At 52.0% G+C, this 26204-nt stretch overlaps 1 protein-coding gene across 1 annotated transcript in view; it reads right to left on the reverse strand.

The window, feature by feature from the left end:
• The window catches only part of RIPOR3 (RIPOR family member 3), a 77228-nt gene that overhangs the window by 33779 nt on the left and 17245 nt on the right, over positions 1-26204 (reverse strand). The gene's annotated exons all lie outside the window — the stretch shown is intronic.

The following is a 26204-nucleotide window of genomic DNA, read 5'->3' on the forward strand; positions in this document are numbered from 1 at the left end:
CTGGCTGTCCTGTCTTTTTTCCAAACTACCTCTCGGTTCCCTTAGGAATATTGCCCAGTGTCTTCCAAGCACCCAATGAGCAGAAGGTTCTTCGTATCTAACCTAAATCTCTGCAGCTACAGTTTCATACCTTGCTCCTCAGCCAGCGTGGAGTCAGTCCAAGGATTCCAGGGACCCTACTGCCCAAGCCACACCTCTAAACAAGCTCCAGGCACCACCTCCCTCCACCCGCATCCCGGCATCCCTTCTCCGGCCAGCTGAGTCCAGCGTCCATGCCTTTGCTCCTACTGGGGCCTCCCCCTGGAATAACGTTCTCTTTCAAGCCACATCTCCAGCGTCCCGTCCTGCGTTTTGCATGTGGTCAGCCCCTGCCATAGGCCCCACAGCCCCCCTGGCAGATCTTTGCGGCCCCACGGGCCTCCTCCCCCCGTACGTCCCCCACCCACTCCGTGTGTGCTGTACATAGGCGAGAGCTGGAAACAAAAAGAAACCCAGACCTGAGCTCAAATCCCAGCTGTGCCACTCACTGGCTCTGGGCCTCCGTGGTCACAGTTGCAAAGTGGGAAGTCAGAAAAGGACCCGGGAGACAAGGTGCGGAGGGCGCACAGTGCAAAGGGGCCGCTCGGGAAGAGCTGGTTGTGTCCGTGCAGTTGCTGCCCGGGGCCGCAGCTCTGGAGGAGACTACAGACGCAGATGAGCCCGGTGAGCTCCCTCCAGCCCTGACGGGGCGGCCGAGCTGGCGAGCGTTTGCTGAGCACCCACTGTGTGGCGAGCCCCGGCGCCCGGGATCGTCACATGCTGTTTGTGGGTCTGTGAACACCAGCCCTGTTGGGAGCCATTCTCTACCAAGTGCTCGCTGTGAGGCCGACCCTGCGCAAAATGCCTCATGGAAACTCTCTTATTAAATCTCCACAACCCCTGAGGCGTAGGAGCTGTTGCTGACCACGCTGACAGACGAGGACCTGAGGCCCAGAGAGGGGACGAGACTGGCTCAGGAAGCCAGCGTGGAAGCGGCAGAGACACATTTGGAAGCTGAGTGTGACGGCTTGTGGACGCCACCACTCCTTCCTGTGCGCGGTCAGGCGTCCCTCCTCTAGGAGATGCCCCAGCCCCCCAAGGAGGTCCCCAGTGTCCCCACCTGGGCTGGGCGGCTGCCAGCCCGGGCCAGCTCACAAGCGTCCATTGGTAGCCTGAAATCAGCCGCGGTAGGAATATCTGCACCCTGGCTGTTGGCAGGTGCTACAGATTTGCTTTTTGGGGTTCCCCACCCCGGCAGGTTGTTAAACATTTATCAGCACAGCGTTGCCCCACGAGTATCAGTACGAGCTCAGGGTGGCACTGGGAACCTTCTCAAATTCTTGAGAGCCCCCCAGCCAAGCCGGGCAAGGGAATGAGGAGGGGGGAGCAGGGAGGGAGATCACCAAGGTCACTGGTTGGGGCGAGCACTCTGGCACCAGCCTGGCGGCTGGGGGGCTGGAACGCCCTTCCCCAAGCCTCCCTGCTCTGCTAGTTACAGTGGACTGTGAATGGTGACTTCCCTATCTCCCCCACTAGACAGAGAGCAACTTGCAGGCGGGGCTGGAGTGTTCCCTGGTGCTTGGAAGATTCACAGCACATCCTCATGGGCCCAGAGAACAAGGCCTGACAGGCTGGGGCCGCTGCCCCCACTGTACCAGCCTGCACAGCCCCCTGGTGCCAGATAAGCAGAAGGATAAGGATAAGAATTTCCACTAAGTGCTAGACAGACTCCAAGGCAAGGGCTGACAAACATTTTCTGTAAAGGACCAGATACTAAAGTTTTTGGCTTTGCAGGCCATATACTCTTTGTCACAACTACTCAGCCCTCTTGTTCTAGTACAAAAGTAGCCACAGACATTACGTAAATGATGAGCATGGCTACGTTCTCATGCAACAGTACTTACAAAAGCTGCAGCTCTTACTGAATGACTCCTGGGTGGCCAGCACTCTGCCCGCTATCTGCTCTAAGGGCCTCAGATCTCATTTAATTCTCCCAAGATTATAGGAAGTAAGTACCCTTCATATCCCCATTTTACAGAAAAAGAAATCGAGGCTCAGAGAGGAGAGGAAAGGACTCATCCAAGGTCACACAGGTAGGAGATGCCAGCGCTGGGATTTGGACCTGAGCATGACAGGCCTTAGAAGCCTGGCTGCTTCATGCTAGGCTACACCTGCCCCCCAGGGGCTGGGCTGAGGACATGCTCCCACCCCTGAGCTAGACCCACACTGAAGGGGAGAGAAGGGGGCCCCAGAATGGAAGCAGGTCATGAAAGACACCTGCCAAGCTAGAAACATAGCCAGCAGTGAGCTGGGGGTGGCCAAGAAACATCGAGCCCCATCCCCTGCAGGCTTCAGGGTGTCCCCGTGGGCCTCTTGGGACCAGCATCAGCTCCCAGTCAGCTCAGCTGCTCCAGAAGTGGGGCCAGCAGCCCTCTCCCAAGGCTCTGATGGGGCTAACCCTGGTGGTTGACCAGTTGACCTCTGCAATCTCACCCCGTTGGGTTTCTTTCTTTTTTTTTTTTTTTAAGATTTTATTTATTTATTTGACAGAGACAGCGAGACAGGGAACACAAGCAGGGAGAGTGGGAGAGGGAGAAGCAGGCCTCCCGCCGAGCAGGGAGCCTGATGCGGGGCTCGATCCCAGGACCCTGGGATCATGACCTGAGCCGAAGGCAGATGCTTAACGACTGAGCCACCCAGGCGCCCCCCCTGTTGGGTTTCTTATTGCAAAAGCATCTCCCTTCTTGTGGACTGGGGATGGGGTGGCCAGGCTGAGACCCCTGGAATCTCAGGAGCCTTCAGTGGGTGGCTCCTGACAAGCCCCCATGAATGTTGGTCACTTCTGACCAAGGCTCATATTCCTGACGTTGAATCATTGACACAACAGGGGCACCGACCACTCAGAACAGAAACCGGGCACCTTGGAGACCCCACGCCTCCCATTCCCCGTGGTGGCTGGCATTCATCCTTTCGCCACTAGATTGTGGGCAGGTCTAGGAAGTCCCTGGGGAGGGACACTCAGGAGGCTCAGGCCAGCTCCGGACAGCAGGCCCTCTACCAGGCATGAGAGACAAGCCAGAGACCTCGCTGGGCCCCTGGGCAGAGGAGAGAGGCACAGAAGTCATGCAGGTCCCAAACCTTTGATGGCAGACAGGACTGCGTCTTCCCCGCACGTCCCTCGCTGCCTCTCTGGCCGGGCACCCCGGGCAGCGCTCACCTAGACGGATGGCTCGGACACAGCTGGTGAGTGCGGCTGGGGCATGACAGCTGGAGGGGCTTCTCACCCAGTCAGCTGCTCCCCAGACTCAGGCCCGACGTCCTGGGCCTCCGCCCCGGGGTGCGGCTGGAGGGAGCCCGAGCCCACTCCGCTAAATCTGTCCAGCTCACTGCCGGCCAGAGCCGCCCGCCGGCCCAGGGAACCTACAATTTCACCTCATTTGGAGGTGATGCTTCTAAATTTAACAGCGTGGGCTCTCAGGGCTGGGTGGCTTTTATGCCTGAGTCCCTCACTTAGGGCTCTTTTATATCCGCTCAAATGCCAGGCAGGGCTTTGTTTGCTTATAGGAGTTTCCAAAATAGACCGTTTGGTTTAGCACGAAAGGAAATGGCAAAATAGCCCAGGATGAGGAATGTTGAGTTTATACCTAAGAGGGATGGGCGGAGGAGGCCGCTCTGGGAACCAGACTGTCTGCGCCTGATGGAGGCCAGCTCCCTCATTTCACCGTGAACGTGCCCAGAGTGGTCACCTGACTGGCCCTGGTGGCCCAGCGCTGAACGGAAGGGCTGTAAGAGTCCACACTCCTCCCCCCGCCAGCACAGTCCCCAGCTCCACGGCTGCAGCCCCCTCCAGACCGTGGCCTCTCCCTCCGTGGCATGCTCTTCCTGCAGGTCTCCCCTGATGCTCCCTGCCAGCTTTTAGGTCCCAGCAAAAAGGCCACCCCCTCAGAGAGGCCCTCTCCCCTCCCCCTGTTTCAGATCCTTTGGGCAACTCCTAGCCATCCCAAATTGTCTCATCAGTCTGCTCGGTAGTTGTGCGGCCCCCTTCCACGAGTCCCAGCTCCACGGGGCAGGGACTTTCTGGTCTTGCTCACAGCTGTCTGTCCAGGACCTCACCAACCAGGGGGTGCCCCAGAAGTACTGGTTCATAAGTGACTGCTTGAATAAATGAACAATTGAAGGACGTCTCTTCAGAACTGTGCCTTCACTTTATTTGTTCCTTCAACATACATGTATTGAGTGCCTACTGAATGCAGGCACCGGGCATACGGCTGTGAACTAATCCAGCGGGAGACAGGAATTAGGACATGAAGAAATGAGGCTGGACCGTAACAGGGAACAAGAGGCCTGGGGAGCTGACAAGGACCCCTAACCCAGCCAAAGGAGAGTGACTGGGGAGACCCCTTGGGGGAAGCGATATGTTGAAATCTAAAGGAGGGGGGTGCCTGGGTGACTCAGTCGTGAAGCGTCTGCCTTCGGCTCAGGTTATGATCCCAGGGTCCTGGGATCGAGGTCCGCATTGGGCTCCTTGCTCAGTGGGAAGCCTGCTTCTCCCTCTCCCACTCCCCCTGCTTGTGTTCCCTCTCTCGCTGTGTCTCTCTCTGTCAAAATAAAATAAATAAAATCTTAAAAAAAAAAAAAAAGAAATCAAAAGGAGGAAGAATTGGCAGAGAGAGAGGATGGGCTGGAAGAGTCTGCCAGGTGTCAGGAACAACATGTGCAAAGGCTCAGAGGCAAGAGATAGGGTCAGTTAGATGAACTTAGTTCAGTGTGTGTGGCTAGAGTATGGAGGGGCTAGTGGGGACCAGACCTTTGTGGGGGTGGGGGTTTAAGCTGCATCTGGGACAAGTAGGCAGGACAGGCCTCTGGCACCCACTGGCTCCGGTAATGGCACCCTCTGAGTTCATTCACTTACTCAGTATGCCCCCCGGCACACCTTGCCGGACAATGCTGTGTCTCAGTAGACAATGAACGAGTGCTTACTGCATGCAGGCCCTCAAACACGGCACCTCCATCCAGGGGTTGGGGGCAGTCACACTGGGGAGACCTCTACTCCTTTGGCCCAAGGTCTGTGTCTCCTGGGCTAGCACAGACCACCATTTATTGGAAAACTCGGACACCCTGAACGGCCTATCCAGCTTGAGCTGGGTTTTTGCCCTCCGTAGGCAATCCCTGACCCACCCACCCCTTGCTTCCCCCACAAACAAGACCCAGACATTTGATAGTCCGCTGAGAGGGAAAACCCCATAGCCAGCCCACGGAGGACAGAGGCCACGTTAGCTCTGACACCTGCCACTTGGGCTCCCCTTCTCTCCGCTCAGCCCAGTGGGCCCCACTCCTACCGGGTGCTTCCAGATGCTTCTCTCCCTGCTGCTAGGAATCTGCTCACCTCTCCTGAGCCAGGGAAGCAGGCCCAGGGGGTCTGCACGTGATCTTGAATAAGTTCCCTCCCCTCTGAGCCTCTGTCTCCCTGTCTGTAAAGTGGGAACACTGGGCTAGGGTTCAGGGTCCCCCAAGCGCAGGCCACTCTGGGCCAAGTGAGGAATTCACAGTAGACACCGCGACTCACTTGCCTTAGTCCCTTTTCTGTCCTGGCTCCCCAGCAATCTGATACTTGTCACCCCCCTGTTCAGCCGAGCACAGAGCTGGCCCCAGGCACAGGGTGATGGGCAGGAGAGGGAGGAGCTCAGATTTATTCAGGTTTCTTGTTGAATTTCTTTTAAGGTAACCTCCTATTTAGAGCAAACTGTCTTCTGTATGATATAAAGTGGGTTTGTTTTTTTTTTAAATAATAGCATATTTAAATGAAGAGTAATGGATTTGAAGGACAATTGGTTTAAGTAGAGCAGGTAGGAACCCAGCTTCTTGGCAGCCCACATTTCTGGGTCCTACCATGGAAATAGAACCAGGAGCCGGGGGGAAGGGGCGATGGGAAACCCAGTTGTATCTCTGCAGATGGCCTGATGGAGAGCCAGATGAGCAGACAGCACTGGTTTCTAGTGGACGAGAAGAGCAAGCAGCTCCTCAGGGAGCCCTAACTGTCCCCCCAGAGTTCATTGTCCCAGGGCTGCAAGGCAAATGGAAACTTACTGATGGTTCAAGACCAGGCATGGGAGTCAGGCTCCAGGATCCAAGAGGGTCCCTTCCCTCAGTTTATCACACAGTCTACGGCTTCCTGTGACCTTCCTGCCCAGGGCAGTCCTATAAGATGTCCATGACCTGCTCCAGCTCAGGCCCGGAGGCGCAAAGGGACCAGTCACGTGGGTGGACAGGTGGGCCATCTCCTCGGGCTTCACAGCGCACCTGTGACCATTTCACAGATGAAAACCCTAGGTGAGGCCACAAATGGCCAAGTGCAAGGGAGAAGTTCAGTAGCCCAAATGGCTCAGCCACAAGGAGGAAATATACGTGGCCATAAGAGTTGGGAATATGATTTTGAGGAATAATGACATGGGAAAATATAAGATGTTCAAAGTAAGATGTTGAGCAAAAAGACCAAGAGGTAAACTATATATGACATGGTCTCAGTTTTATTTTTGAGATGATACCTTACCGATGTTTTGCAATGGACATGCATTCCCTCATAATTAGAAAAAAAAAATGTTAATTTGAAGAAAACAGAAAACATGGTTACCATGTCCTTGATTGCATAGTAATTAAGCTGCAGGGCTGACTGTACATCCTTCTGACCTAGAGAATGTGGCTTTTCAGGATGAACCTGGGGTCACAGGAGAAACTTTCCAAGAAAGAAAGAAAGAGAGAGAGACAGAGAGAAAAAGAGAGAAAGAGAGAGAGAGAGAGGAAAATTTCTTTTTTTAAGGCCCACAAACATTATCTACACTCCCAGCTAACTCCACTGGGCTTTTATGAGGTAAAGATGACTCATGAATTTCTGTGAAATATCCAGAGGGTGTTTGGACTTAAATGGCCCCCTCACTGATCGGATCACCATGAACATGCTCCCATCACATGCTCTTATCACCCCAGTGCAGCCCAGGGCACTTGGAGGAGACTGGCAACTCTTTGGGGAAGGAGCCTCCTGGGGCCACCGCGGGGGGTGAGAGTGTCTGTGCAGCTGGGAGCACGTGGCTGGGAAAGACAGGGCCTGGATGCAAGATAACAGAGATGGGGAGACAAAAGCTGATCCTCTGGGAAGCACCAGAGGGGCAGCTGAATCCCCTCTCAAATGCTGCCTCCATGCTGGTCTGCGGCTGGAGGGCCAGCTCTAGAAACAGGCTGGCTGAGGGGTGCCTGGGGGGTCAGTTAAGCACCTGCCTTCGGCTCAGGTAGGAAGGAAGGAAAGAAAGGAAAGGAAGGAAGGATAGAAAAAAGAAAGGAAAGGAAAGGAAGAAAGAAAGAAAGAAAAAGAAAAAGGAAGGAAGAAAAGAAAAGAGGCTGGCTGGGAGGACCCGAGATGGAGGGATGGTGTAGACAGACCCCTCCTGGCGCTGACCTCATTGGCAGGTGGGGGTGAGGCCAAGCAGGGGTCACTGTTCCTGGCCAAGCACCTCTGTTTGATGTCAAAAACCTAGAGCAGTAACGTTGCTAATGAAAACCAGCAGTTTGAGAACACTTACTGTGTGCGCAGGCCCCGTCCTGAGAATTAACTCATTTCCTCCCTGGTACCCAGAAAGTCTGGCCTCCGTGGCACCCCTTACTGTATCCTGGACACTGGGCTGAGAGCTGGACACACGGCATCTCTCCATAGCACCCCTTTGAGGTGGGCATTGCTACCACCCCCATTTTACAGACTGGGAAACTGAGGCTTGTAGAGCTGAAGTGGCCGGAACTTGCAAGGGGCAGCATCATGTCATCAATAATTCACCTTCAAACACGGGTGTGGGCAGCGTGCCTCTGCTGTGTGCATACCTCACCCACACCCTGGCCGTGACCGAGCAACGCGTGTGGGACCCTACCCAGAAGCCCTCACCACCCAGTGGGTGTGGGAGGGTCTCGGCCTCAGCACCACTGACACTTTGGGCCAGATCATTCTTCCTGTCCTGTGTGTTTCTCACCGCTGGGGAGCAGGGGGCCGGCCCCCTACAGTGTGACAACCGAGGGTGTCCGCAGACATGGCCACATGTCCCCTGGGAGGCAGAATCGCGGCGGGTGGGAACCACTGGGTCAAAGGCGGCACTTCCACTCTGCGCTCGAGGGCTCGTGATTTAGCATCGTGGGCGTTAGGGATCATTTCCATGGCTGCAGGTAGTGGTCGTGAAGGGACTATATTCCGTTGGCTACAAATATTTGCGGCTTTTCACCCCCACATGAATAAGGTGTGGGAATCCGGGGCGGGGGTGGGTGGCCCAGCAGCCCAACAGCTTCAGAAGGGGCCCTGGGGCCGCAGCCTCTGCCACCCCCCCCCCCAATGCGGGCACCTGCACACGCCCACCTCACACCAGCCGGGATGTGGACAAGGGCCTGGGGCCTGAGAGTGAGGGCTGGAGCTCGGAGGAGAGCTTGGTGGCCGCCCCGGGGCGCTTGCTGTAACCTCAGGGCTCTGCATGAGACCCGCCTTCTTTGCGACCCCCGCCTGGCAGCGGAGAGAGACCCAAAGGCAACCTACTCGTTTTATCCAAAAGACCCGACCACTGATGAACACACACTGGTTTGGGTCCACTTAACACAGGCAGGATTCAGATTCAAACCCGTGGGCCTCCTCGGCCCGCCACCCCGCACTGGATGAACTGCTCGAATTCTCCACAGTCAGGGACACAGACCCTCCCCCCTGCTCCCCGACACCACTGGACCTCAGAGCAGCCTCTCCGAACCTGGCAGGGGGCTGAGCCAGAATGTCATTCCCGAGGAGCAGCTAGGCGCCCTTCCCTGGGCCGACATCATGGGGGGTGGGGGGGGTGGGGGGCTTGTGCACGGGGCCCACGGAAATGGTTGGATTACTTTTAAAATCAGAAGGTAAGAAATGAACTTGTAGGGGGCGCCTGGGTGGCTCAGATGGTTAAGCGTCTGCCTTCGGCTCAGGTCATGATCCCAGGGTCCTGGGATCGAGTCCCACATCAGGCTCCCTGCTCCTTGGGAGCCTGCTTCTCCCTCTGCCTCTCTCTCTCTCTGTCTCTGTCTCTCATGAATAAATAAATAAAATCTTTAAAAAAAAAAAAATGAAATGAACTTGTAGGTTAAACAAAATGTTTTATTATATGGTGTCGTATATGTGTTACCATTTACATATTAATAGCATGTATTTTTTTATATAATTCATCCATCCTTATACCAATTCAGTTGTAACATACACGATTTAATATTTCTTTTGGAGGAAGAGTCCCGCGAAAGCCAAGGTGCTGGGGGCTCAAGAAAGTCATCAGGGACCCTGCGCTTTGCCCTCTGCTAGCCCTCCCTTGAATGGGTCTGCCTCCAGAACAATGCTGTTACTCTCACCCACAGACCCCCTCTCCTGCGCCTTCCCCACCCACACCTTTCTTACACAGACCGAGCAAGCCCATCTGGCCTCCCTCCCCCTGCTGGGGGTCATCCTCCACTCTCCTCAGCCTCGCCAGCCTGGCCAGCCTAGCTGAGACAGAGGGGCCCAGAGAGCTGGGTGGGGGGCCTTGCGCTTAACCTGAATACGCTCTTTTGACCCTCACCAAAAGGTTATGCTTTATGGCCCACTTTGTCCTGTTTTGGCCCTTAGGATCTAGAAGTTCCAGCCCAGGCAGCCTGGCTTCCAATTCAGCCTCTTAACCACAGGCCTTCACTGCCTGCTTTCTGGAATTGGCGGGGACTTTGCTGATGTCATTGAGCCTTGGATCCACCCCTACCCCCAGGCTCTCACTGAGCACTGTTTAGATTCTCCTCTTCTTGGAGGGTTGGATCCCTTCCTCCTCCCACCTCACAACCATGTTGTTCTGTGGGGTATGGGCAAGTGGGCTTTTTCACCCTCCTTTCCCTGATTCCTCATGAGATCGAGTATTCTATATGCTCATTATCTTAGGGTCTCCTCTTCTGAGACTTGTCAGTTCATATTCTTTTGTCCCAGTTACCTAGCTTTTTCTCAGTGACTTCTAGTTTTCTCCCAGCCCCTCATTCACCTTTTATCTTGTTCTTAATGATGTGTGTGTGTGTGTGTGTGTGTAAGTGCATGTAACAGAAGTTCCAAATATTTATGTGACCAGATCTGTCAACATTATCCTTCTATGTTGAAAGAGTTTGGAACCTGCTTCCTGCACCTCTAAGATTAAGTTTCTACTCTGTAGCCCACTGAAATCTAGCTCCCTGGGTGAGAATTTTATCTTCCCAGACAGCCTGTAAAGTCCGCAAGAGCATCTCCCTCCTCCGTAGAAGCCCTTGGCCAAGAGATTGCAAGGTCTGCTCTGCTTCTCAGAAACACCCTGAATCAGTCCCCTCCTTTGCACCCCCCTCCCCCAGGGCCAAGCCCCTCTCACCTCTCTGGTCTTCACTGGTCTCTCTGCCTCCACCTGGCCCTCTGCCCCAACCTGAAAACCAGAATAGCATTTAAAAATGTCCATCAGGTTTCTGACACCCCTCCCCAGGCTTGCAGCTTCTAGACGCACCTAGAACTAAAATCTCACGGCTGGAACTGTACCCACAAGGCTCTGAAGAGAGGCCTCGTTCCGGGGTGCCTCGGAATGGAGCCCAGATAGGGACGGTCAAGAGCTCCCTACCCACTGCCCAGGAAGGCAAGAGCACCTGCTGTGCCCCTTTCTCACCTGAAAAAAATGAATCACAACTGGATCTTGTTCTAGTAAAGGCAGGGGGCGGGGGAGGACTTGTGAAGTCTTCACACAATCCGTCCCATTTCCACCCATTCTCACCCAGCCTGGAAGGCAGAACGGGAAGAGGTGTCAGCTCCTCACCCTGTTTACAGCTTAATGTTGCGGCTCAGAGAGGGCAAGTGGTTTTACCACACTCACACAGTCGGGGGCCGGGGTGGGTGCAGAGGTGGGCAGGAGGGAAATATTGACATTCAAACACATTTTGAGCACTTGACTAGTGAGACGTGAGGAGGTAGGGTGAACAGGGACCTCACTGGGGGACACCAGGTGGGCGAGGGGCTAGGGCTATAACTGGGGAGCCCAGCGGGTATTAACACTTCAAGTTCACCCACCGAAGTTGTTCATGTACCATACCGTCCACACCCCGCAGCTGCCTAACCCGGCCCCTGAGTCTGGATGAGGATCTGTGGCCCAGTGGTGCGGAGTCACCCTCCTGGAATGCCCGAGGTCCCCCGCCAGCTGGCGCTGAGACTCCTCCACAGGCACGTGGGCTGGTCGAGGGGGACTGTTTGCTGATGGAGCCTGTTAACAGCACTGGAAATGGTCAAAGGTTCACCCAGAGATGAGCCATCTGGTCATCCCAAGATAAACAATTTACAAGAGACAAACCAAGCCAGCCTGCTGTTTCGGTTTTTCTTTCGACAGTGCGATGTGCAGTTTCCTTCCCCTCCTGGTGCCAACTGCAGAGACAGAGGCTGTCCCAGGCACCCCGACCCCAGCTCTTGTGTCATCTCCCTGGGACAGGGGGGCTGGAAAAGTCAGATTTTTTACAACTTCTCTTGCCCCATCCTTAGGACTGAGTGACTCTATGTCAGATGGCTAACCCACATGGTAAGGAGAGTGGATTTCCTCCCAAAGGAATAGCTTTATTTTCTAGAACCCAAAGTCTTGAATTTCCAGAATCTTCCGCCTGAAATCCATTTCCGGTTGGAAGAAGACCCCTACTGGCCTCCCCAGGTATTGCAGCCCTGCTCTACCAACCACTACAAATGCCCACAGAGAAGAGGGGCTCTGTTCTGGATGTTCAGAGTGAAGCCAGTGGATTCCCAGGTATGCAGGATATGTGTGAAGCCTGAAATAAACAGTTTGTGCTGGAACTGGGATCCTGGAGTTTCCAAAAATTGTTGCAAAACACTCCAGGCAGACTCTGGAGTTTATGAACTACAAGCTGTTTATCAATTAATTCCTTCTTTGCCAAACATTCTTACTTGGCCTACTGGGAGATGAGTTTGGTGGGAATGCATCTCCAATTTTGTAATGAAAATCACCAGGGAAAGAGGGCTCGCTTTGCAGAGGCTCATGTTACAGAAGATGTGGCGGGAACAGGTGGTTCCCATACAGACGAGGCTAGTACTCAGTTCTGAGCTCATGTAATAAGGAAGGGGACCTCTGGGGACTAGGATGTGGGGACTCTGCGGTAATCTGTGAGCTACACATCTACAGATTCACGGGGAGGGTGAGGAGTGTAAGCCTTGAGGCCAAAAAAACCCAACAAGTCTCAAGTCCAGACTTTGCCTCTTGCCAGCCGTGTGACTTACACAAGTCACTTATCCTCAGCCTCACTTTCTCCATCTGGAAAATAGAGATCATTGACGTTACCTTCTGTGACTTGCTTTACAATCGCAAGACCGTGCTTTTTTTTTCTCTCTCTCTTTGTTAAAAGGAAAAACCAAACTATAACGTATAGTTTTGTCTACTGCTTTGCGCCCCAAGGTTAGAGACCTGAGGAAGTATATCAGCTTTCTGGGGCTGCTGTAACAAAGTAGACCATAAACCGGGTTGCTGAAAGCAACAGAAATGTATCGTCGCGCACTTCTGGAAGCTAGATGTCCAAAATCAAGGTGTCAGCAGGGCCATGTCCCCTCTAAAAGCTCTAGGAAAGGGTCCCTCCTTGCCTCTCCCAGCTTCTAGTGGTGGCTGTCAGTCCTCAGTGTCTCTTGGCTGGCAGTTGCCCCTCTCCCGTCTCTGCCACGCGGCCTCGTCCCAGTGGTCTCTGTCTTCACAAGCTGTTGCCCTCTTGTTATAAGGACACCGTCACTGGACTAGGGCCCACCCTAGTGACCTCATCTTAACTTGATGACATCTGCAAAGACCCTATTTCCAAATAAGGTCACATGCACAGGGACAAGGGGATAGGACTTCAACAGATCTTTTGGGGGATTCAACCTGTAACAGGTAGAAAACACGGTTTCATCCAGCAGTTTAAGGAGATTCTGGATGTGTCAAGGTGGGCCCCAAGCATTGGTGGGTGGGAGAGAAGACACTAGTTCAGTGTAAGAAAGCGCAGAGATGTGCTTGCTGATGATTGACAGCTGGAGAAGGGGAGGGCTTTGGGGGATGGGAGGGGACAACACACGAAATTCTCCAAGCAGTGAAATTTTAGGATTGGGATTCTTAGATTTACTTTCAAGTGTGCTCCCCCTGGCTTCCCATTACCCCCAATTCTGTAGACTTTCTCTCTTCCTGATGACACCCCATTTTCCTTTTGAGGACTTAGTTTTTGCTCATCTGCTGTAGGTCTGCTGGGCCTGGCCCAGGAGCCCCACGGTCCCCTCAGCAAGGACAGGCACAGAGCCACACCAGGCGAAGCAGACACGGCCTCCCTGGAAAAGGAAAGCGGGGGCAGGCGGACAGGAGAAGGAACACACTGAATTTCATTCATCCCGGCTCAGTGGGGCCCGGACCGGAATGTCTGCTGTGAGCCCACGTTGGGTTGTGGAGCTCTTGGTTCAGGTCCTTTTCCAGGCCTGTGCGCACCCCCAGTGACCTTCCGGGAGACCCCCTCAGCTCAAATCAGCCGGATTCTTTCACACGGGCTCACAACACATATCTCTAGAGTCCAATCTCCCAGCAGGCTTGTGTCAGCAATACTTAGGAAAAATGAAAGAATCGGAGCAGTGTCCAGCATGGGATACAAGGAAAAAAGACAGCAATTTCAGAAGAGCAGAGAATTTTTAAAAATTAACATGTCAGCACAAAGGTATCCAGAAGAAATGTTAAAACCCTCAAGAATCCTTAGGGATCGTGGGGGCCATGGTCCTGGATTTCTCACTAGGGTCTCGGGCCTTGCTTTACAGATTAAAGGCGGGTACACTGCGGGAAGTCTAGAAGATGTGAGCATCCGGGGGGCTGACACTGGGGGCATCCAGATGCCTGGCGCCCACTGACACAGGACACTGGTGACTGCTACCTGACACATTGCCCCTCCCCCCCGGAGCGGGTGGCCCCCCGCTTTTGGCCCGCGCACCACATCCTCGGCCAAACCGCCTCCCCCGCAGTGAGGCTGGGCCGCTGCCAAGCTGGGCCCTTCCTGAGCACATGCTGTTTTGATTCTGCGCCCCTCAGACTTTATTGGTTTTTCCTGCTACATGAGGTGAGGTCTGCCCAGCCCAGGGGCAATTCCTGTAAAAGCTGGAGTTTCGATGCCCCAGTGTGGCGCGTTGACAGGGAGGTTCTCCCCGAAGGCTGGGCTGGCTGGAAATGATGCTTCACCCCTTCCAAGGATGGTGATGAGGTCTGAGGGTTCTAAGGGGAATCAGGGGTCCTGTGGGCGCCAAGAGCCCTGGGCTGGGGGGTCAGAAATCTGGGCTTCTGCCTTTGCTGGGCCAGGTAGGCGTTCCTCTACCCAGATAAAGGGGATAAAGCACCATCGCACCGCATGGCTGCTGGGCTCCAGCAGGATTCCAGCCTGAAAACCGTGAAGCTCTAACCGATGAAAGCAAGTACCAATATTCCTGCTATCATGATCTCTGTTATTAAAACCTAAGATCTTCTGTGGGCAGCAGAATATTAAGATGATCCCAGTGACCACTGATCCTTCTCCTTGGAGTGGGGATGGAACCTGTGAATACAAGGGGGTATGCCTCCCGTGACTGTGTCACCTTCCGTGGCAGAAGGGAGACTATCCTGGGTGGGCCTGACCTGATCCGGTGAGCCCTTAAACAGGACTGACTCTTCCAGTCCAAAGAGGCTCGAAGTAGGAGAGGGATTCCGTGTGAGGGAGAGTCTCCATTGACGACTTTGAAGATGGGGGGCCATGTGGCAAGGACTAGTGAGGGCCTCTAGAAGCTGAAAGTGGCTCCACCTGGCGGCTAGTCAGGAAGCAGGGCCCTCAGTCCTATAGGCACCTGGAGCCAAATGACCCCCACAGGAGTGATCCTGAAAGTGGATTTGTCCCCAGACCCTCTGGACGAGAACTCAGCCTGACGGATACCTTGAATCAAGCCTTATAATGCCCTCAGCAGAGACCCCAGCCACACCAACTTCTGCCCTCCAGCACTGGGAGCTCATAAATGGGGATTGTGCTAAGCAGCTGGGTTTGTAGCAATCTGTTACATAGCAGCACAAAACCAACATACTCCGTCAAGCAAGCCTTAAAATGGAAGGCTCCCGGTACACCCAGGGGTTGGAGATGAGGTCCAAATCCTGACCATACAGCTCACTGGCTACGTGATGTTGGCCACACCACCTCCCTCACCTCCTGGGAACCTGTGTGCTCATCTGTAAAATGGGGATGGAAAGTAAATGTGTGTGAAGCATCGGAGCAGGGTACGTCGTAAGGACGCGTAGTAAATGCTCAAGAAACAGGAGCATCGTGTGTGTTAATGATTAGACATCAGCTGATAGCTAACAGTGCACCTGTGGTCTTCAGAGCCCTGTCCCCCACACAAAGGACATGGGAATGAGCCCTGACCCGGTGTCCTGGGAGTTACAGGACCCATGGGGAATCAGGACCCTGAAAGTCACAACTTTGGAGACAGTAGGTGGGACTGCGTAACATCCTTAGCCGGCAGAGAGCCCAGGTATAGTTCCATCCTCAAGATCCCCTTTGCCCGGGCTTTTTTAAGGATGAATTCTGCCGCTCAGCTTCAGTCTCCTTCTGTCTAAAGGAAGCCTGAGCACCTGCACCCCAATGTTTACAGCAGCAATGTCCACAATAGCCAAACTACAGAAAGAGCCCAGACGTCCATCAACAGATGGATGGATAAAGAAGATGTGGTCTATAGATACAATGGAACATTACTCAGCCATAAAAAAAAAAAAAAAAAAGAAATCTTGCCATTTGCAACGACCTGGATGGAACTAGAGAGTATTATGCTAAGCAAAATAAGTCAATCAGAGAAAGACAATTATCATATGATTTCACTCATATGTGGAATTTAAGAAACAAAACAAGAGGAGCATAGGGGAAGGGAGGGAAAAATAAAACGAGATGAAATCAGAGAAGGAGACAAACCATAAGAGACTCTTAATCATAGGAAACAAACTGAGGGTTGCTGGAGGGGAGGGGTCGGAGGGATGGGGTAACTGGGGGATGGACATTAAGGAGGGTGTGTGATGTAATGAGCACGGGGTGTTATCTAAGACTGATGAATCACTGACCTCTATCTTGGAAACTATTAATACACTATATGTTAATTAATTGAATTTAAATTAAAAAATACAAAATAAAAAAATTTGAATAAAAAAAATAAATAAAGGAAGCCAGAGGCCAAGGCCTTATCCTTGGAAGAGGCTGACCCTGGACCCAGGGAGACAGGGGGGTCCAGTGTCCCAGTTCTGTTACTGACACATGTCCTCACCAACCCTACTGCATGCCCAAATTCTCCCAGTCTCTGAACCCCACAGCCCCGCTGCCTGCTCCTGTGGTTCTCCCCCATCCTCAGAGTGGTCCCAGGCCCTCGCCACCCACCCACACAGCCACACTCCATCAGTCCTCCCTCCTCTCTGTTCCCTCGGACCCCAGTTTGGCAACACCAGGCGGTGGAGACCACACATATCAAATTAAACGCCCCTTGACTGCTTCCCCCAGCAAGTCAAACCCACAAGGAGCTGCCATATCACCCCCACTAGGATGACCGTCCTCTAAGGCACGGACAGCAAGCGCCAGCGAGGGTGTGGAGAGATTGGAGCCTCGGGCCCCTCTGGCCGGGACGGAGCGCGGATGGCCCCTTTGGAAGACAGTTCGGCCCTTCCTCTAGGGGTTCAGCAGAGTTACGAGTCGGCGGGGCAATTTTCACTCCTCGACATGCACCTGGGAGAAATGAAAACACACGTCCACACAAAACCCACACGCAAATGCTCCTAGCAGCGTTACTCTCTGTAGCCAAGAAGCCAAAACTCCCCAAGTGTTCGTCAGCCAACGAGTGGGTCGTGCAACGTGGTGTATCCACACAACGGGATAGCATTCGGCCATAAAAGAAATGAAGCAGTCATATATGTAACCCTGGAGATGAATCTTGAAAACACGATGCTGAGTGAAAGAAGCCAGACATGGAAGGCCACATAAAATATGATTCCATTTCTCTGGAATGTTCAGAATAGCAAATCCATAGAGACAGAACACAGATGAGCGGTTGCCAGAGGCTGGGGGCAGAGAAGGATGGGGGCGCTGACTGCTCATGGGGACGGGGCTTTTTGGGGGGGCAGCAGAAATGTTCTGGAATTAGATGACAGCAGTGGTGGCCTAACTTTGTAAATATGCTTAACTGTACACTTTAAAAGTGTGAGTTTTAGGAGCGCCTGGGTGGCTCGGTCGGTTAAGCGTCTGCCTTCGGCTCAGGTCATGATCCCGGGGTCCTGGGATCGAGCCCCACATCGGGCTCCCTGCTCCGCGGGGAGCCTGCTTCTCCCTCTCCCACTCCCCCTGCTTGTGTTCCCTCTTTCACTGTGTCTCTCTCTGTCAAAAAATAAATAAAATCTTTAAATAAAATAAAATAAAATAAAATAAAATAAAATAAAAAGACAGCAGGACTTTACTTCCACTTCAATTTAGCACTGCAGTGGAGATCCTGGGGGTGCCTGGCTAGCTCATACGGTAGAGGATGCGACTCTTGATTATGAGTTCGAGCCCCATGTTGGGTGTGGAGATTACTTAAAAATAAAATCTTAAGGGACACCTGGGTGGCTCAATCGTTAACCATCTGCCTTTGGCTCAGGTCATGATCCTGGGGTCCTGGGATCAAGCCCCGCATCGGGCTCCCTGCTCAGAGGGAAGCCTGCTTCTCCATCTCCCTCTGTCCCTCCTCCCTGCTCATGTGCGCGCACTCTCTCTCTCTCAAATAAACAAATAAAATCTTTTAAAATAATAATAAAAAAATAAAAGTGTGAATTTTATGGAGTTATATCCCCATTTAAAAAAAATAGGTTGGAAAAAAGTCTTGCTGGCTTCTCACTAGCTGCCTGACCTTGCGCAGGTGACGTGGCCCGAGCCCCCAGATCCCCATCTGTAGAATGGGGCTGTAACAACAGCTCTACCTCGTGGGTCTGCTGAGATGACCTAAGAAGACAGAAGAGAGCAGTGCTCAATGAAGGGATGTTTTAGAATTCGTGTTAGGATTGGTCACTGGACTAGATGAATTGGGGGTGGTTTCCCAAGGGTCTGCCTGCTCCAGCAACTCTGCTCCCTTATTCACATGCCACCCGGCTGATTTTCCTGCTCTTTCCACCTGCTCTACCTTTGCGCACGATGTTCCCGCCGTTCCCTGCAACACCCTGTGTGTCGTTTGTGGGCAGGTCCGAGCTTGCCCTTGCCTTCGGGCATGCCCCCGGCAGCCCCTCTTCTGAGCCCCTGGCCCTGATCCACCCTCACCCCGGGGAGCACCATCCTTCATTTCCAGAGCCAGGCTCCGAGCAACTTGAGGAGAAGGGTCTTGTCCTCTTGTAGTGCGTCCCAAACTTCATGTGTTTATCGCCTTCCCGACTTCCCCACTTCCCCGTACGGGAGTACCCACCTGTGTTACAAGTTACTGAATGCTTTTCTGTAAATCACCTCGCCTTTCAAAAAGTAAGCATATTTTTGAAAGGACAGTTTAATCATGGCCATAAATGAAGAGCCAGCATCATTTGCCGTCAATAAGAACATAAGCAGGAACTGCGAAATAATCATACTGAACACAAAGACATGTCCAAGTGCAGGTAGGCACATTGCCTGCTAAGCCCGTTCTTTCAAGGTAGGGAGATCAGTAGGTCTTAGGCATTAAAGACGAACTAACAACAAAAAGACTCTCGCTGGCATAATCCGGACTGAGAGATCATTGAAAGGGGACTTAACATGGTCCGTGAGTCACTGTTATTAATGCCTGCCCACCTGAATCATCTTCCCTCCTCTCCTGCAGCTTGGGACTTAAATATCACCTCCTCGTGAAGCTTTTCCTGGCCCCTTGTCTACGTGGGACCAGCCTGCCCCCCCCCCGACATTTTCCCAATTCCCCATCTGTTTTATTTCTCTCTTTAGCATTTCGCACCAGCAGATATCCTACGCACTCCATTTTCCCTGTCTCCTGTCTGTCCCTCCAGCTAGCATGCATGCCCTAGCGGACCAGCCCTCCCAGGAGAAGGCCTAGTACCTGAGAAGCACTCGGTAAATACCTGCCGAATGAATGAATGGCTGCACGGATGACCGAACGCATCTTGTGCTTCCAGCGACTTCGTACTCTCTTATGCTAGCTTCGTACCAAATCTTAACCCTTGGGAGGTGACCCAGTAAACGATTATTGAGTGTGCAACCCAGTGAGTGAATGAATCAATCAATCAACGAACTTTTGCCTAGGTCATGAAGCTTCCAGTTTTTGAGATAACCCATGCTTCTTCATGGGGATAGGTTTCCGAAGGCCCTGATTCCTAATTCTTCCTGCAGTCTGTCTCCAGGACCGAAAGAACGGAGCCTTTGCCAAGAAAAGAGGCTGAATTCTCAGGCTTCCGGTTGAGAGCAAATAGTGCTGGTCTCCCAGGAGAAGCAAGTCAGGGACCCCAAGAAGTTGTGGGAGCTCAGGAGGCATGGGGAGAGCATCCTCCAGAGACAAACTCCTGCTTGCCCGCCCTGGCCGGCACCCCACATGGGAGAAGCCAGCCAGACACGCAGACACACTGCCGTTCCTAAGTGATCCTAAGTACATCAAGATGGGCGCCCTGACGCCAGCCCCTCGGAGTGGATCTGGAAGGAATTGGGGGGTTGTTAAGATCGCCGACTTAAGCCTCTTCTCACAGGAAAAATATTTATTTCACTGAGCTCTGCTTTTTTGGAAAGCTGTGCCTGCAACAGTCTGCATCGATCTAGCAGAGTTTTGGCTCCTGTTGGCTTTGTCTCTCTCCTGTGTTGGGCCGTGCGTGCGTGTCCGTGTGAGCGTGTGTGTGTCCGTGATTGTTAAGCGATCAGCCAGAAGACACAGCCAGGATACTCTGCTCTCCTTCAACCGGAAAAAAATGGACACAAACTGAGTTCGTGGCATGAGACACAAGACACGGATGTTTTATCATCAAAGATACCTGCTTGCAAGAAGCAGCTGTTTCTTTCCTTCGTTTGCTTTTTTTTTTTTTTTATTTAATATGCTCTTTTTTTTTCCTGGTTTGGGGAAAAAATACAGACCAATGCGAGGTGGAAAGTAAGTACTCCCATCCTTCCTAGGGGCCATGATCAGCCTTTAGAGCAATTTTTTCCATTGCTTTTCTACTCTTGGAGCCGAGGGGGCCTGGGTTTGAATCCCAGCTCTGCCACTTGCTGGCTGTGAGAACTGGAGAGCTGTGTTACCACTTGGGACCTCTGTTTTCCCATCTGTAAGATGGAGAAATAATAGACCCACCCCTTTAGGTTTTGGGAGGAGTAAATGAGAGAAAATATATACAGAGCTTAGCAGCGTTTCTGGCATATAGTAAATGATCCACAGATGGTACCTATTTTATAGGAGGAATATATATAATTTTTATACATTATTACACATCTCACTATACCCCAACTGCATTGAGGAATATTACTTTGTTAGTCATGGCTAATTTGACATCCCATTCTTTAATTTGCATTTTAAGAAATTTCACCCACTATTTTCCTAACACTCGTTTTATTAGCTACACTGCTGAATGTTTACTATATGCCAAGCATGGGGTAAGGGCTCTCCATAAAATATTTTAATCACACTTCTGGTGTATACCCAAACTTGAACAGATATTTATGCCCCCATGTTCACAGCAGCATTATTCACAATAGCCAAAAGGTGGAAGCAACCCAAGTGTCCATCAACAGATGAACAGATAAAAGGTGGTCTCTCCGGACAATGGAATACTGTTCGACCTTAAAAAGGACGGGAATTCTGACACAGGTTACAACATGAATGAATCTTGGAGACAAGATGCAAAGTAAGGGAGGCCAGTCATAAAAGGACAATTATGATATGATTCCTCCTATATGAGGTCCCTAGAGCAGTCAAAAGTCATAGAGACAAAGTAGAATGGTGGGGGGCGCCTGGATGGCGGTCAGTTAAGCATCCAACTCTTGGTTTCGGCTCAGGTTGTGATCTCAGGGTTGTAAGATCGAGCCCCCATACCCACCCTTCCCCCAGGCTCTGTGCTCAGCAGGGAGCCTGCTTGAGAGTCTCTCTTTCCCTCTGCCCCTCCCCCAACTTGCATGACCGAGCTCTCTCTCTCAAATAAATAAATAAATCTTGGAAGGAAGGAAGGAAGGAAGGAAGGAAGGAAGGAAGGAAGGAAGAAAGAAGAAAGAAAGAGAAAGAAAAAAGGAAAGAAAGAAAGAAAGAAAGAAAGAAAGAAATGGGAGCCAGGGCTTGGTGGAGGGGGATTGAGGAATTAGTGTTTAATGGGGACAGAGCTTCAGTTGCGGGAAATGAAAAAGTTCTGGAGGTGGATGGCGATGATGGTTGCCCAGCAACGTGAATGTGCTTAATGCCACAGAACCGTAGTCTTAAAAATGGTTAAGGTGGTAAATTTTATGTTATGTATATTTTACCAGAACAGAAAAATCTTAATCAATCTTCCTAACATCCTGTAAGGTAAATGTTTTTATTAACCACTCCCCCCCATTCTTCAACAGATAATGAAAGGAAGGCTCAGAGAGGTTAAACATATGCCTAGAGTCACACAGCTAATAAGCAGTAGAACCAGGCCTAGGTGCCAGGTCTTACTCTTCAGGCCCACGTTATGCTGTAAGAATTCTGTGGACACAGGAGTTGGAGGGAACCAACCCAACTCAAGGAGACAGGCAGTTAGCAGTGCCTGACTGGCCCTCGAGGTTCAGAGTTCAGCTCTAAATTTATTCTCTGACCTTCTTGTGGGTTCTAAATTTGGCCAAACAAGTTCTTCCAGCCTAATCGGTGACGTGAGTGCATTGTGTTGAAGATCAAGCCTCTTTCCTGGTATAAAGATAATAAAATAATGCAGATTTGTTTGGAGAAGCCACCCTGCCTCCTGTCAGTGGCCCTCTGAGGGTGACCCGGGACTCGCTGATAGTGGAGACGCGTCAGAGCCTGAGTCTGAATTTCTCCTCCTGAATGAACCAGAAACAGAGCCTTAGGAAACAGCGAGGCAAAAAAAAATTCTAACCAGAACCAACCTTAAAGTTTTCCTGAGGTTATTAACTAAGAACAAAATGAGACTCTTTGGCTAATCTCCAGTCCCAAGAGGAATTTGCAGGAGCTGAGTCCCCACTTCTCTGGGAGGTATTGGGGTGCCTGACTGGTCCATGACCCCTTCTCAGACACCTTGCCTCTACTGAGGTGGACAGATGTGTCACCCTTGTGGTCTGGCCACTGCTATCCGAACAAGCCTCGGACACTGGACCCTGGAGAGACCATCACTCACTGGCCAAAAACATAGGACTTCTGGTGCCTGGCCCAAAAGGATGAACCTGGACATCAGATTCCCTCCTGGAGGAATGTGAACCAAGAGACATAGAAGAGCATTCCCGTTGGTGCAGATACTTGAGCTGAAAGGTCATGGATATTTGGGGTGGGGGTGGACGTTCTGGTTGCATAAGCACACAGATGTATGTAGAAAAGGGGTAGGCACTGTGGCACTCTGGCTCCCAGTCAAAATGTTGAGTGGCTGGATCAAACTTTATCTGAAACCCACCCTACCACTGACTTTTCCATTATGTGAGGCAACAAAAATCTTTCTTCAAATTACTTTTGTTAGGTTTACTGGGGTTTTCTAATTTTTTTTTTTATGACCAAAAGAAACATCTCTCTTACCTCCTAGTGTGTCCCATTTTTACCTGAAATTGTCAGTAGATTTATGACATAGAACGCAACAGACCACACCAAAGCAGAACCAGGCAGGCAGAAGGCCTTTGGCAGAGTTTAGGATTCAAAGCAGTGTCCCTTGCACGTCCCAAGTGATGAGTTCCCCTTCTCTGGCCTGAAAAACTTGGAGGAGGGGCCAGGAGGTTAGAATTTTGCTGCAGGGACATGCTGTCCTCACTACGACCCCTTCTCAGCCTCAGAACTACTGTTATCAGAATCTCTCTGATGGTCCTGGACAAAGGGTGAAGCCGGGAACTCCTGAGGCTAAGGGCAGGTCAGGGGCCTGGGAGAGAAGGGGCAGGCTGGGGCTGGGGCTGGGGCAGAAATATGTCTTCCGTTTCCCTTGCCCCCCCCCCAGCACAGCTGTTGTCCACAGTGAGTTTAGCCAACAGCAGGGACAAGTAGACCCAGGGCTAAAGGCACTGCTGGGGATAAGCTGAGTCTCGTCGAGGCAAAGGGGCTTAGCAGTGAGCTGTGGCCCTGGGATCTACACCAGGGTCTGATGGCTCCGAATGTGGCACCATTTCCAATTCACCACAGCAGAGCTCTGGCGACTGCAGGCTTTGGCTGTGGCCACACCTGCCCGCGCATTTTCCCTCCAGCTGGTTCTGCAATCAGCAGCCCCTCCAGAGCCTCCCTCAGGGGCTCCTAGGAGCTGACGGCTGATGAGGAAGAGGATTAGCCACAAACTTGACTCCCCTCCAGCCTCTGCCAGACCCACCGGAGGCGTGGGTGTGTCCAGCCTACCTGGGAGCATCTGCTTTTGTTGTCAGACAGGCTGCCTTGATGAGGACCAGACCCCCCGAAGAAGGGGAAAGCCAGAGAAATTAAAAGTAAATTTCCAAAAGGAAAGAAGCAATCATAATTGGGGCCCCATCTGTGAAACTGGGTGCTTCTCGAGGGCCAGGCAGGCACTGGGCTGGCTTTAAGCCCAGGTAAGGGACGTCACAGGTGCTGCCATAATGACGGCAGCCCCCACCTGGGGGAACGGCTTAGGCATCGGGGCCTCCATCCAGAGTCCACCCAGGATCCTCCTCTCAGATGCCCTGCCACTTCCACCATTCGGTTCCTACTGGTTTTCATGGGCCCCCAGAGGGGTCAGCGGCACCGGGACCCAGTATGGATTGGAGTCCTGGCCCCCCTGTACACTGGCTGTGTGACGTGGGGGGACGTCAATTCTTTTTTTGAGCCTCAGTTTTCTCACCTGTACATCGGGGGGCTTGTTGTAGCCCAGAAGTTTCTAGACTGTGGACTGCACCTGGCTGTGGGCCATGAGCTCAACAGAGGGAGTCACAACAGGCATTTATTTCTGCTACTCAACCTCCATGGTGACATTCTCCCAAGTGCACACCCCATCCTTTCTGGGAATGATCCGAGGGCACAGATCCCATGTGCTTCTCTGTTTCCACCCAGCACCTTGCACGAAGCTGCTGTGGGGAACGATGTGCTTAATGGTGTGCCAATGACTCACATACTCTGTTCTGTTCCTTTTCACGATGGCTGCTTGCCCATGGAGGGCAGCTCGTCCGAACAGGGCTCAGGCAGACCTGACCTCAAGCCCGGCTCTGCCCTTACTCAAGCGTGGCCATGGGTAGCTGTATTCCCTCCCTCCAAGCCTCCAGTTCGACGTCTGTTCCTGGGGAATAACTCCACCTACTTTGTAGGATTGTCGTGTGTATTTGAATTAATTGATGCAAAGCTCTTGGCTCTGCGAGAGGCGCACCGTGACCCCCAGGTCAGCCCACTACAATCATTAAGTCCATGTATCATATATGTCACAATAGGCTCCTCAGGGTCAGGACTCTGCTTACCTTCCTCCAGTCAAATCATACACGGGTTCGGGGCACCTCTGTTCTTCCTCTGATTGGGTGTGGCAGAGCTGGGCAAGTAATAGTTAGGTCGGCGCTTTCTCTCTACTTTCTGGCTTTCCTAGACTGGTTGCCAATTATGTGTCCTTCCCTCTAAGGCAACCCCGCTCCCATCCCCAGAAGGGAGTAACTTCAGCATCACTCCCATTTGAGAATGTGAGCCTAGTAGAGCACGTTACCTGGGTTTATTGCATTTAAGGTAGGGCCTTCAAAAGCCCACTTAGATGTCTGTGGATGGACCGGTGGGTTCCCCGCACCTTGCCCTGCCTCGCTGCCCCCCGGTGCTGCCCTCAGCTCCAGACAGCGCTCAGTAAGATAGGTCAGCAGCTAAGCTCTCTGCCTTTCCTCTGACCTCAAGTCTGTTTGTTTTCCATGTGCCGCAGCTGTCTGGAGTGGAAATCTCCACTAAGGGACAGAGCTCCTCTCTATGCTAGAATCAGGAGAATGCCACAGGAAAGGAGGCTGCCCAAGCATAAGGAGGGCCGGTCACTGAGTTCCCACACGACACTGGGCAAACCAACCCTCAGACCTTCTGTTTTCTTATCTCCATGGGCTGAGAAGGCAAACTGCAGATCGGTCTTGGCTCATGTTCTAACACCAACTGATGGACACAGGTTGCTTCTGGTGTAGTGTTGAGATGAATTCTGAGGCTGTATTCGGGCTCACTAGGAAACGGTGTTGTGGTCGATTAGCAATGTCTTCCATGAACTGAAGGATCGGAAGGATGGTATATTTGGCGTCACATAGTTGCCCCCCCAACCCAGGTGCTCTGTAAGGTTCCTCAAAGCTTGAAATGGCTCAGAGTCATAAGGTCTCATAGGATCACACAAAACTTAAGAAGATCTCTCTGTTGATTTGACCTTTATTCTAACAGCACCACAGGCTTCTCATGGTGAATGCTCCCTTACCCCTTTTCAGTGCCCACCATGGAGGCCCATTCAGATTCCCACATCCTTATAGCCACCATGATGGGTTCGGCCACGGGGATCTCCACCAGGTCAGGTCACTGAAAATCAGCCTTATGATCCCCTACTCCCACCCACCCCACTGGATCCAGCCATACCTGACACTAAATCTAATTCTAGATTTTTAAGTTATAGGAGCCAAAGCATTCTCTGTTTTGCTTACACAGTATGAATCGGGCTTTTGTCACTTATAACTCACAGAATCCTAACGCACAGATTCTTTCTTCTTCCCAGTCAGGCCCCAAAATGAGGACCAAAAGAGGGTTTGGCTAATGTGACAATGAGAACATTTGGGGCTTTGTTTTTGATCCTGTTTGATACAGCCAAGGCAAGAATGCCTAGAATGCAGAGAAAAGATGCCAGTTTCTTCACATGCAGAGACCTGGGAAACACCTGCAAAGGGTCCCTGTGATAAGACAGGCTCTGCTTGGGACAAGTAGAGTCTAAAAGGGGGCAAGTTGTCTGGAATATCTTTTCATCCCCCTCAAAACATCATTTGCCTGAATTCTTTCTCCTTAGCTTCCTGGGACACTGAATCTAACTTGGTTGAATTTTGTTTAAAAACCTGGACATAAATCA

Source organism: Mirounga angustirostris, unplaced genomic scaffold, assembly GCF_029215605.1.
Source record: "Mirounga angustirostris isolate CCGP_5_RB_7025 unplaced genomic scaffold, mMirAng1.0.hap1 SCAF_10, whole genome shotgun sequence".
Taxonomy (NCBI): domain Eukaryota; kingdom Metazoa; phylum Chordata; class Mammalia; order Carnivora; family Phocidae; genus Mirounga; species Mirounga angustirostris.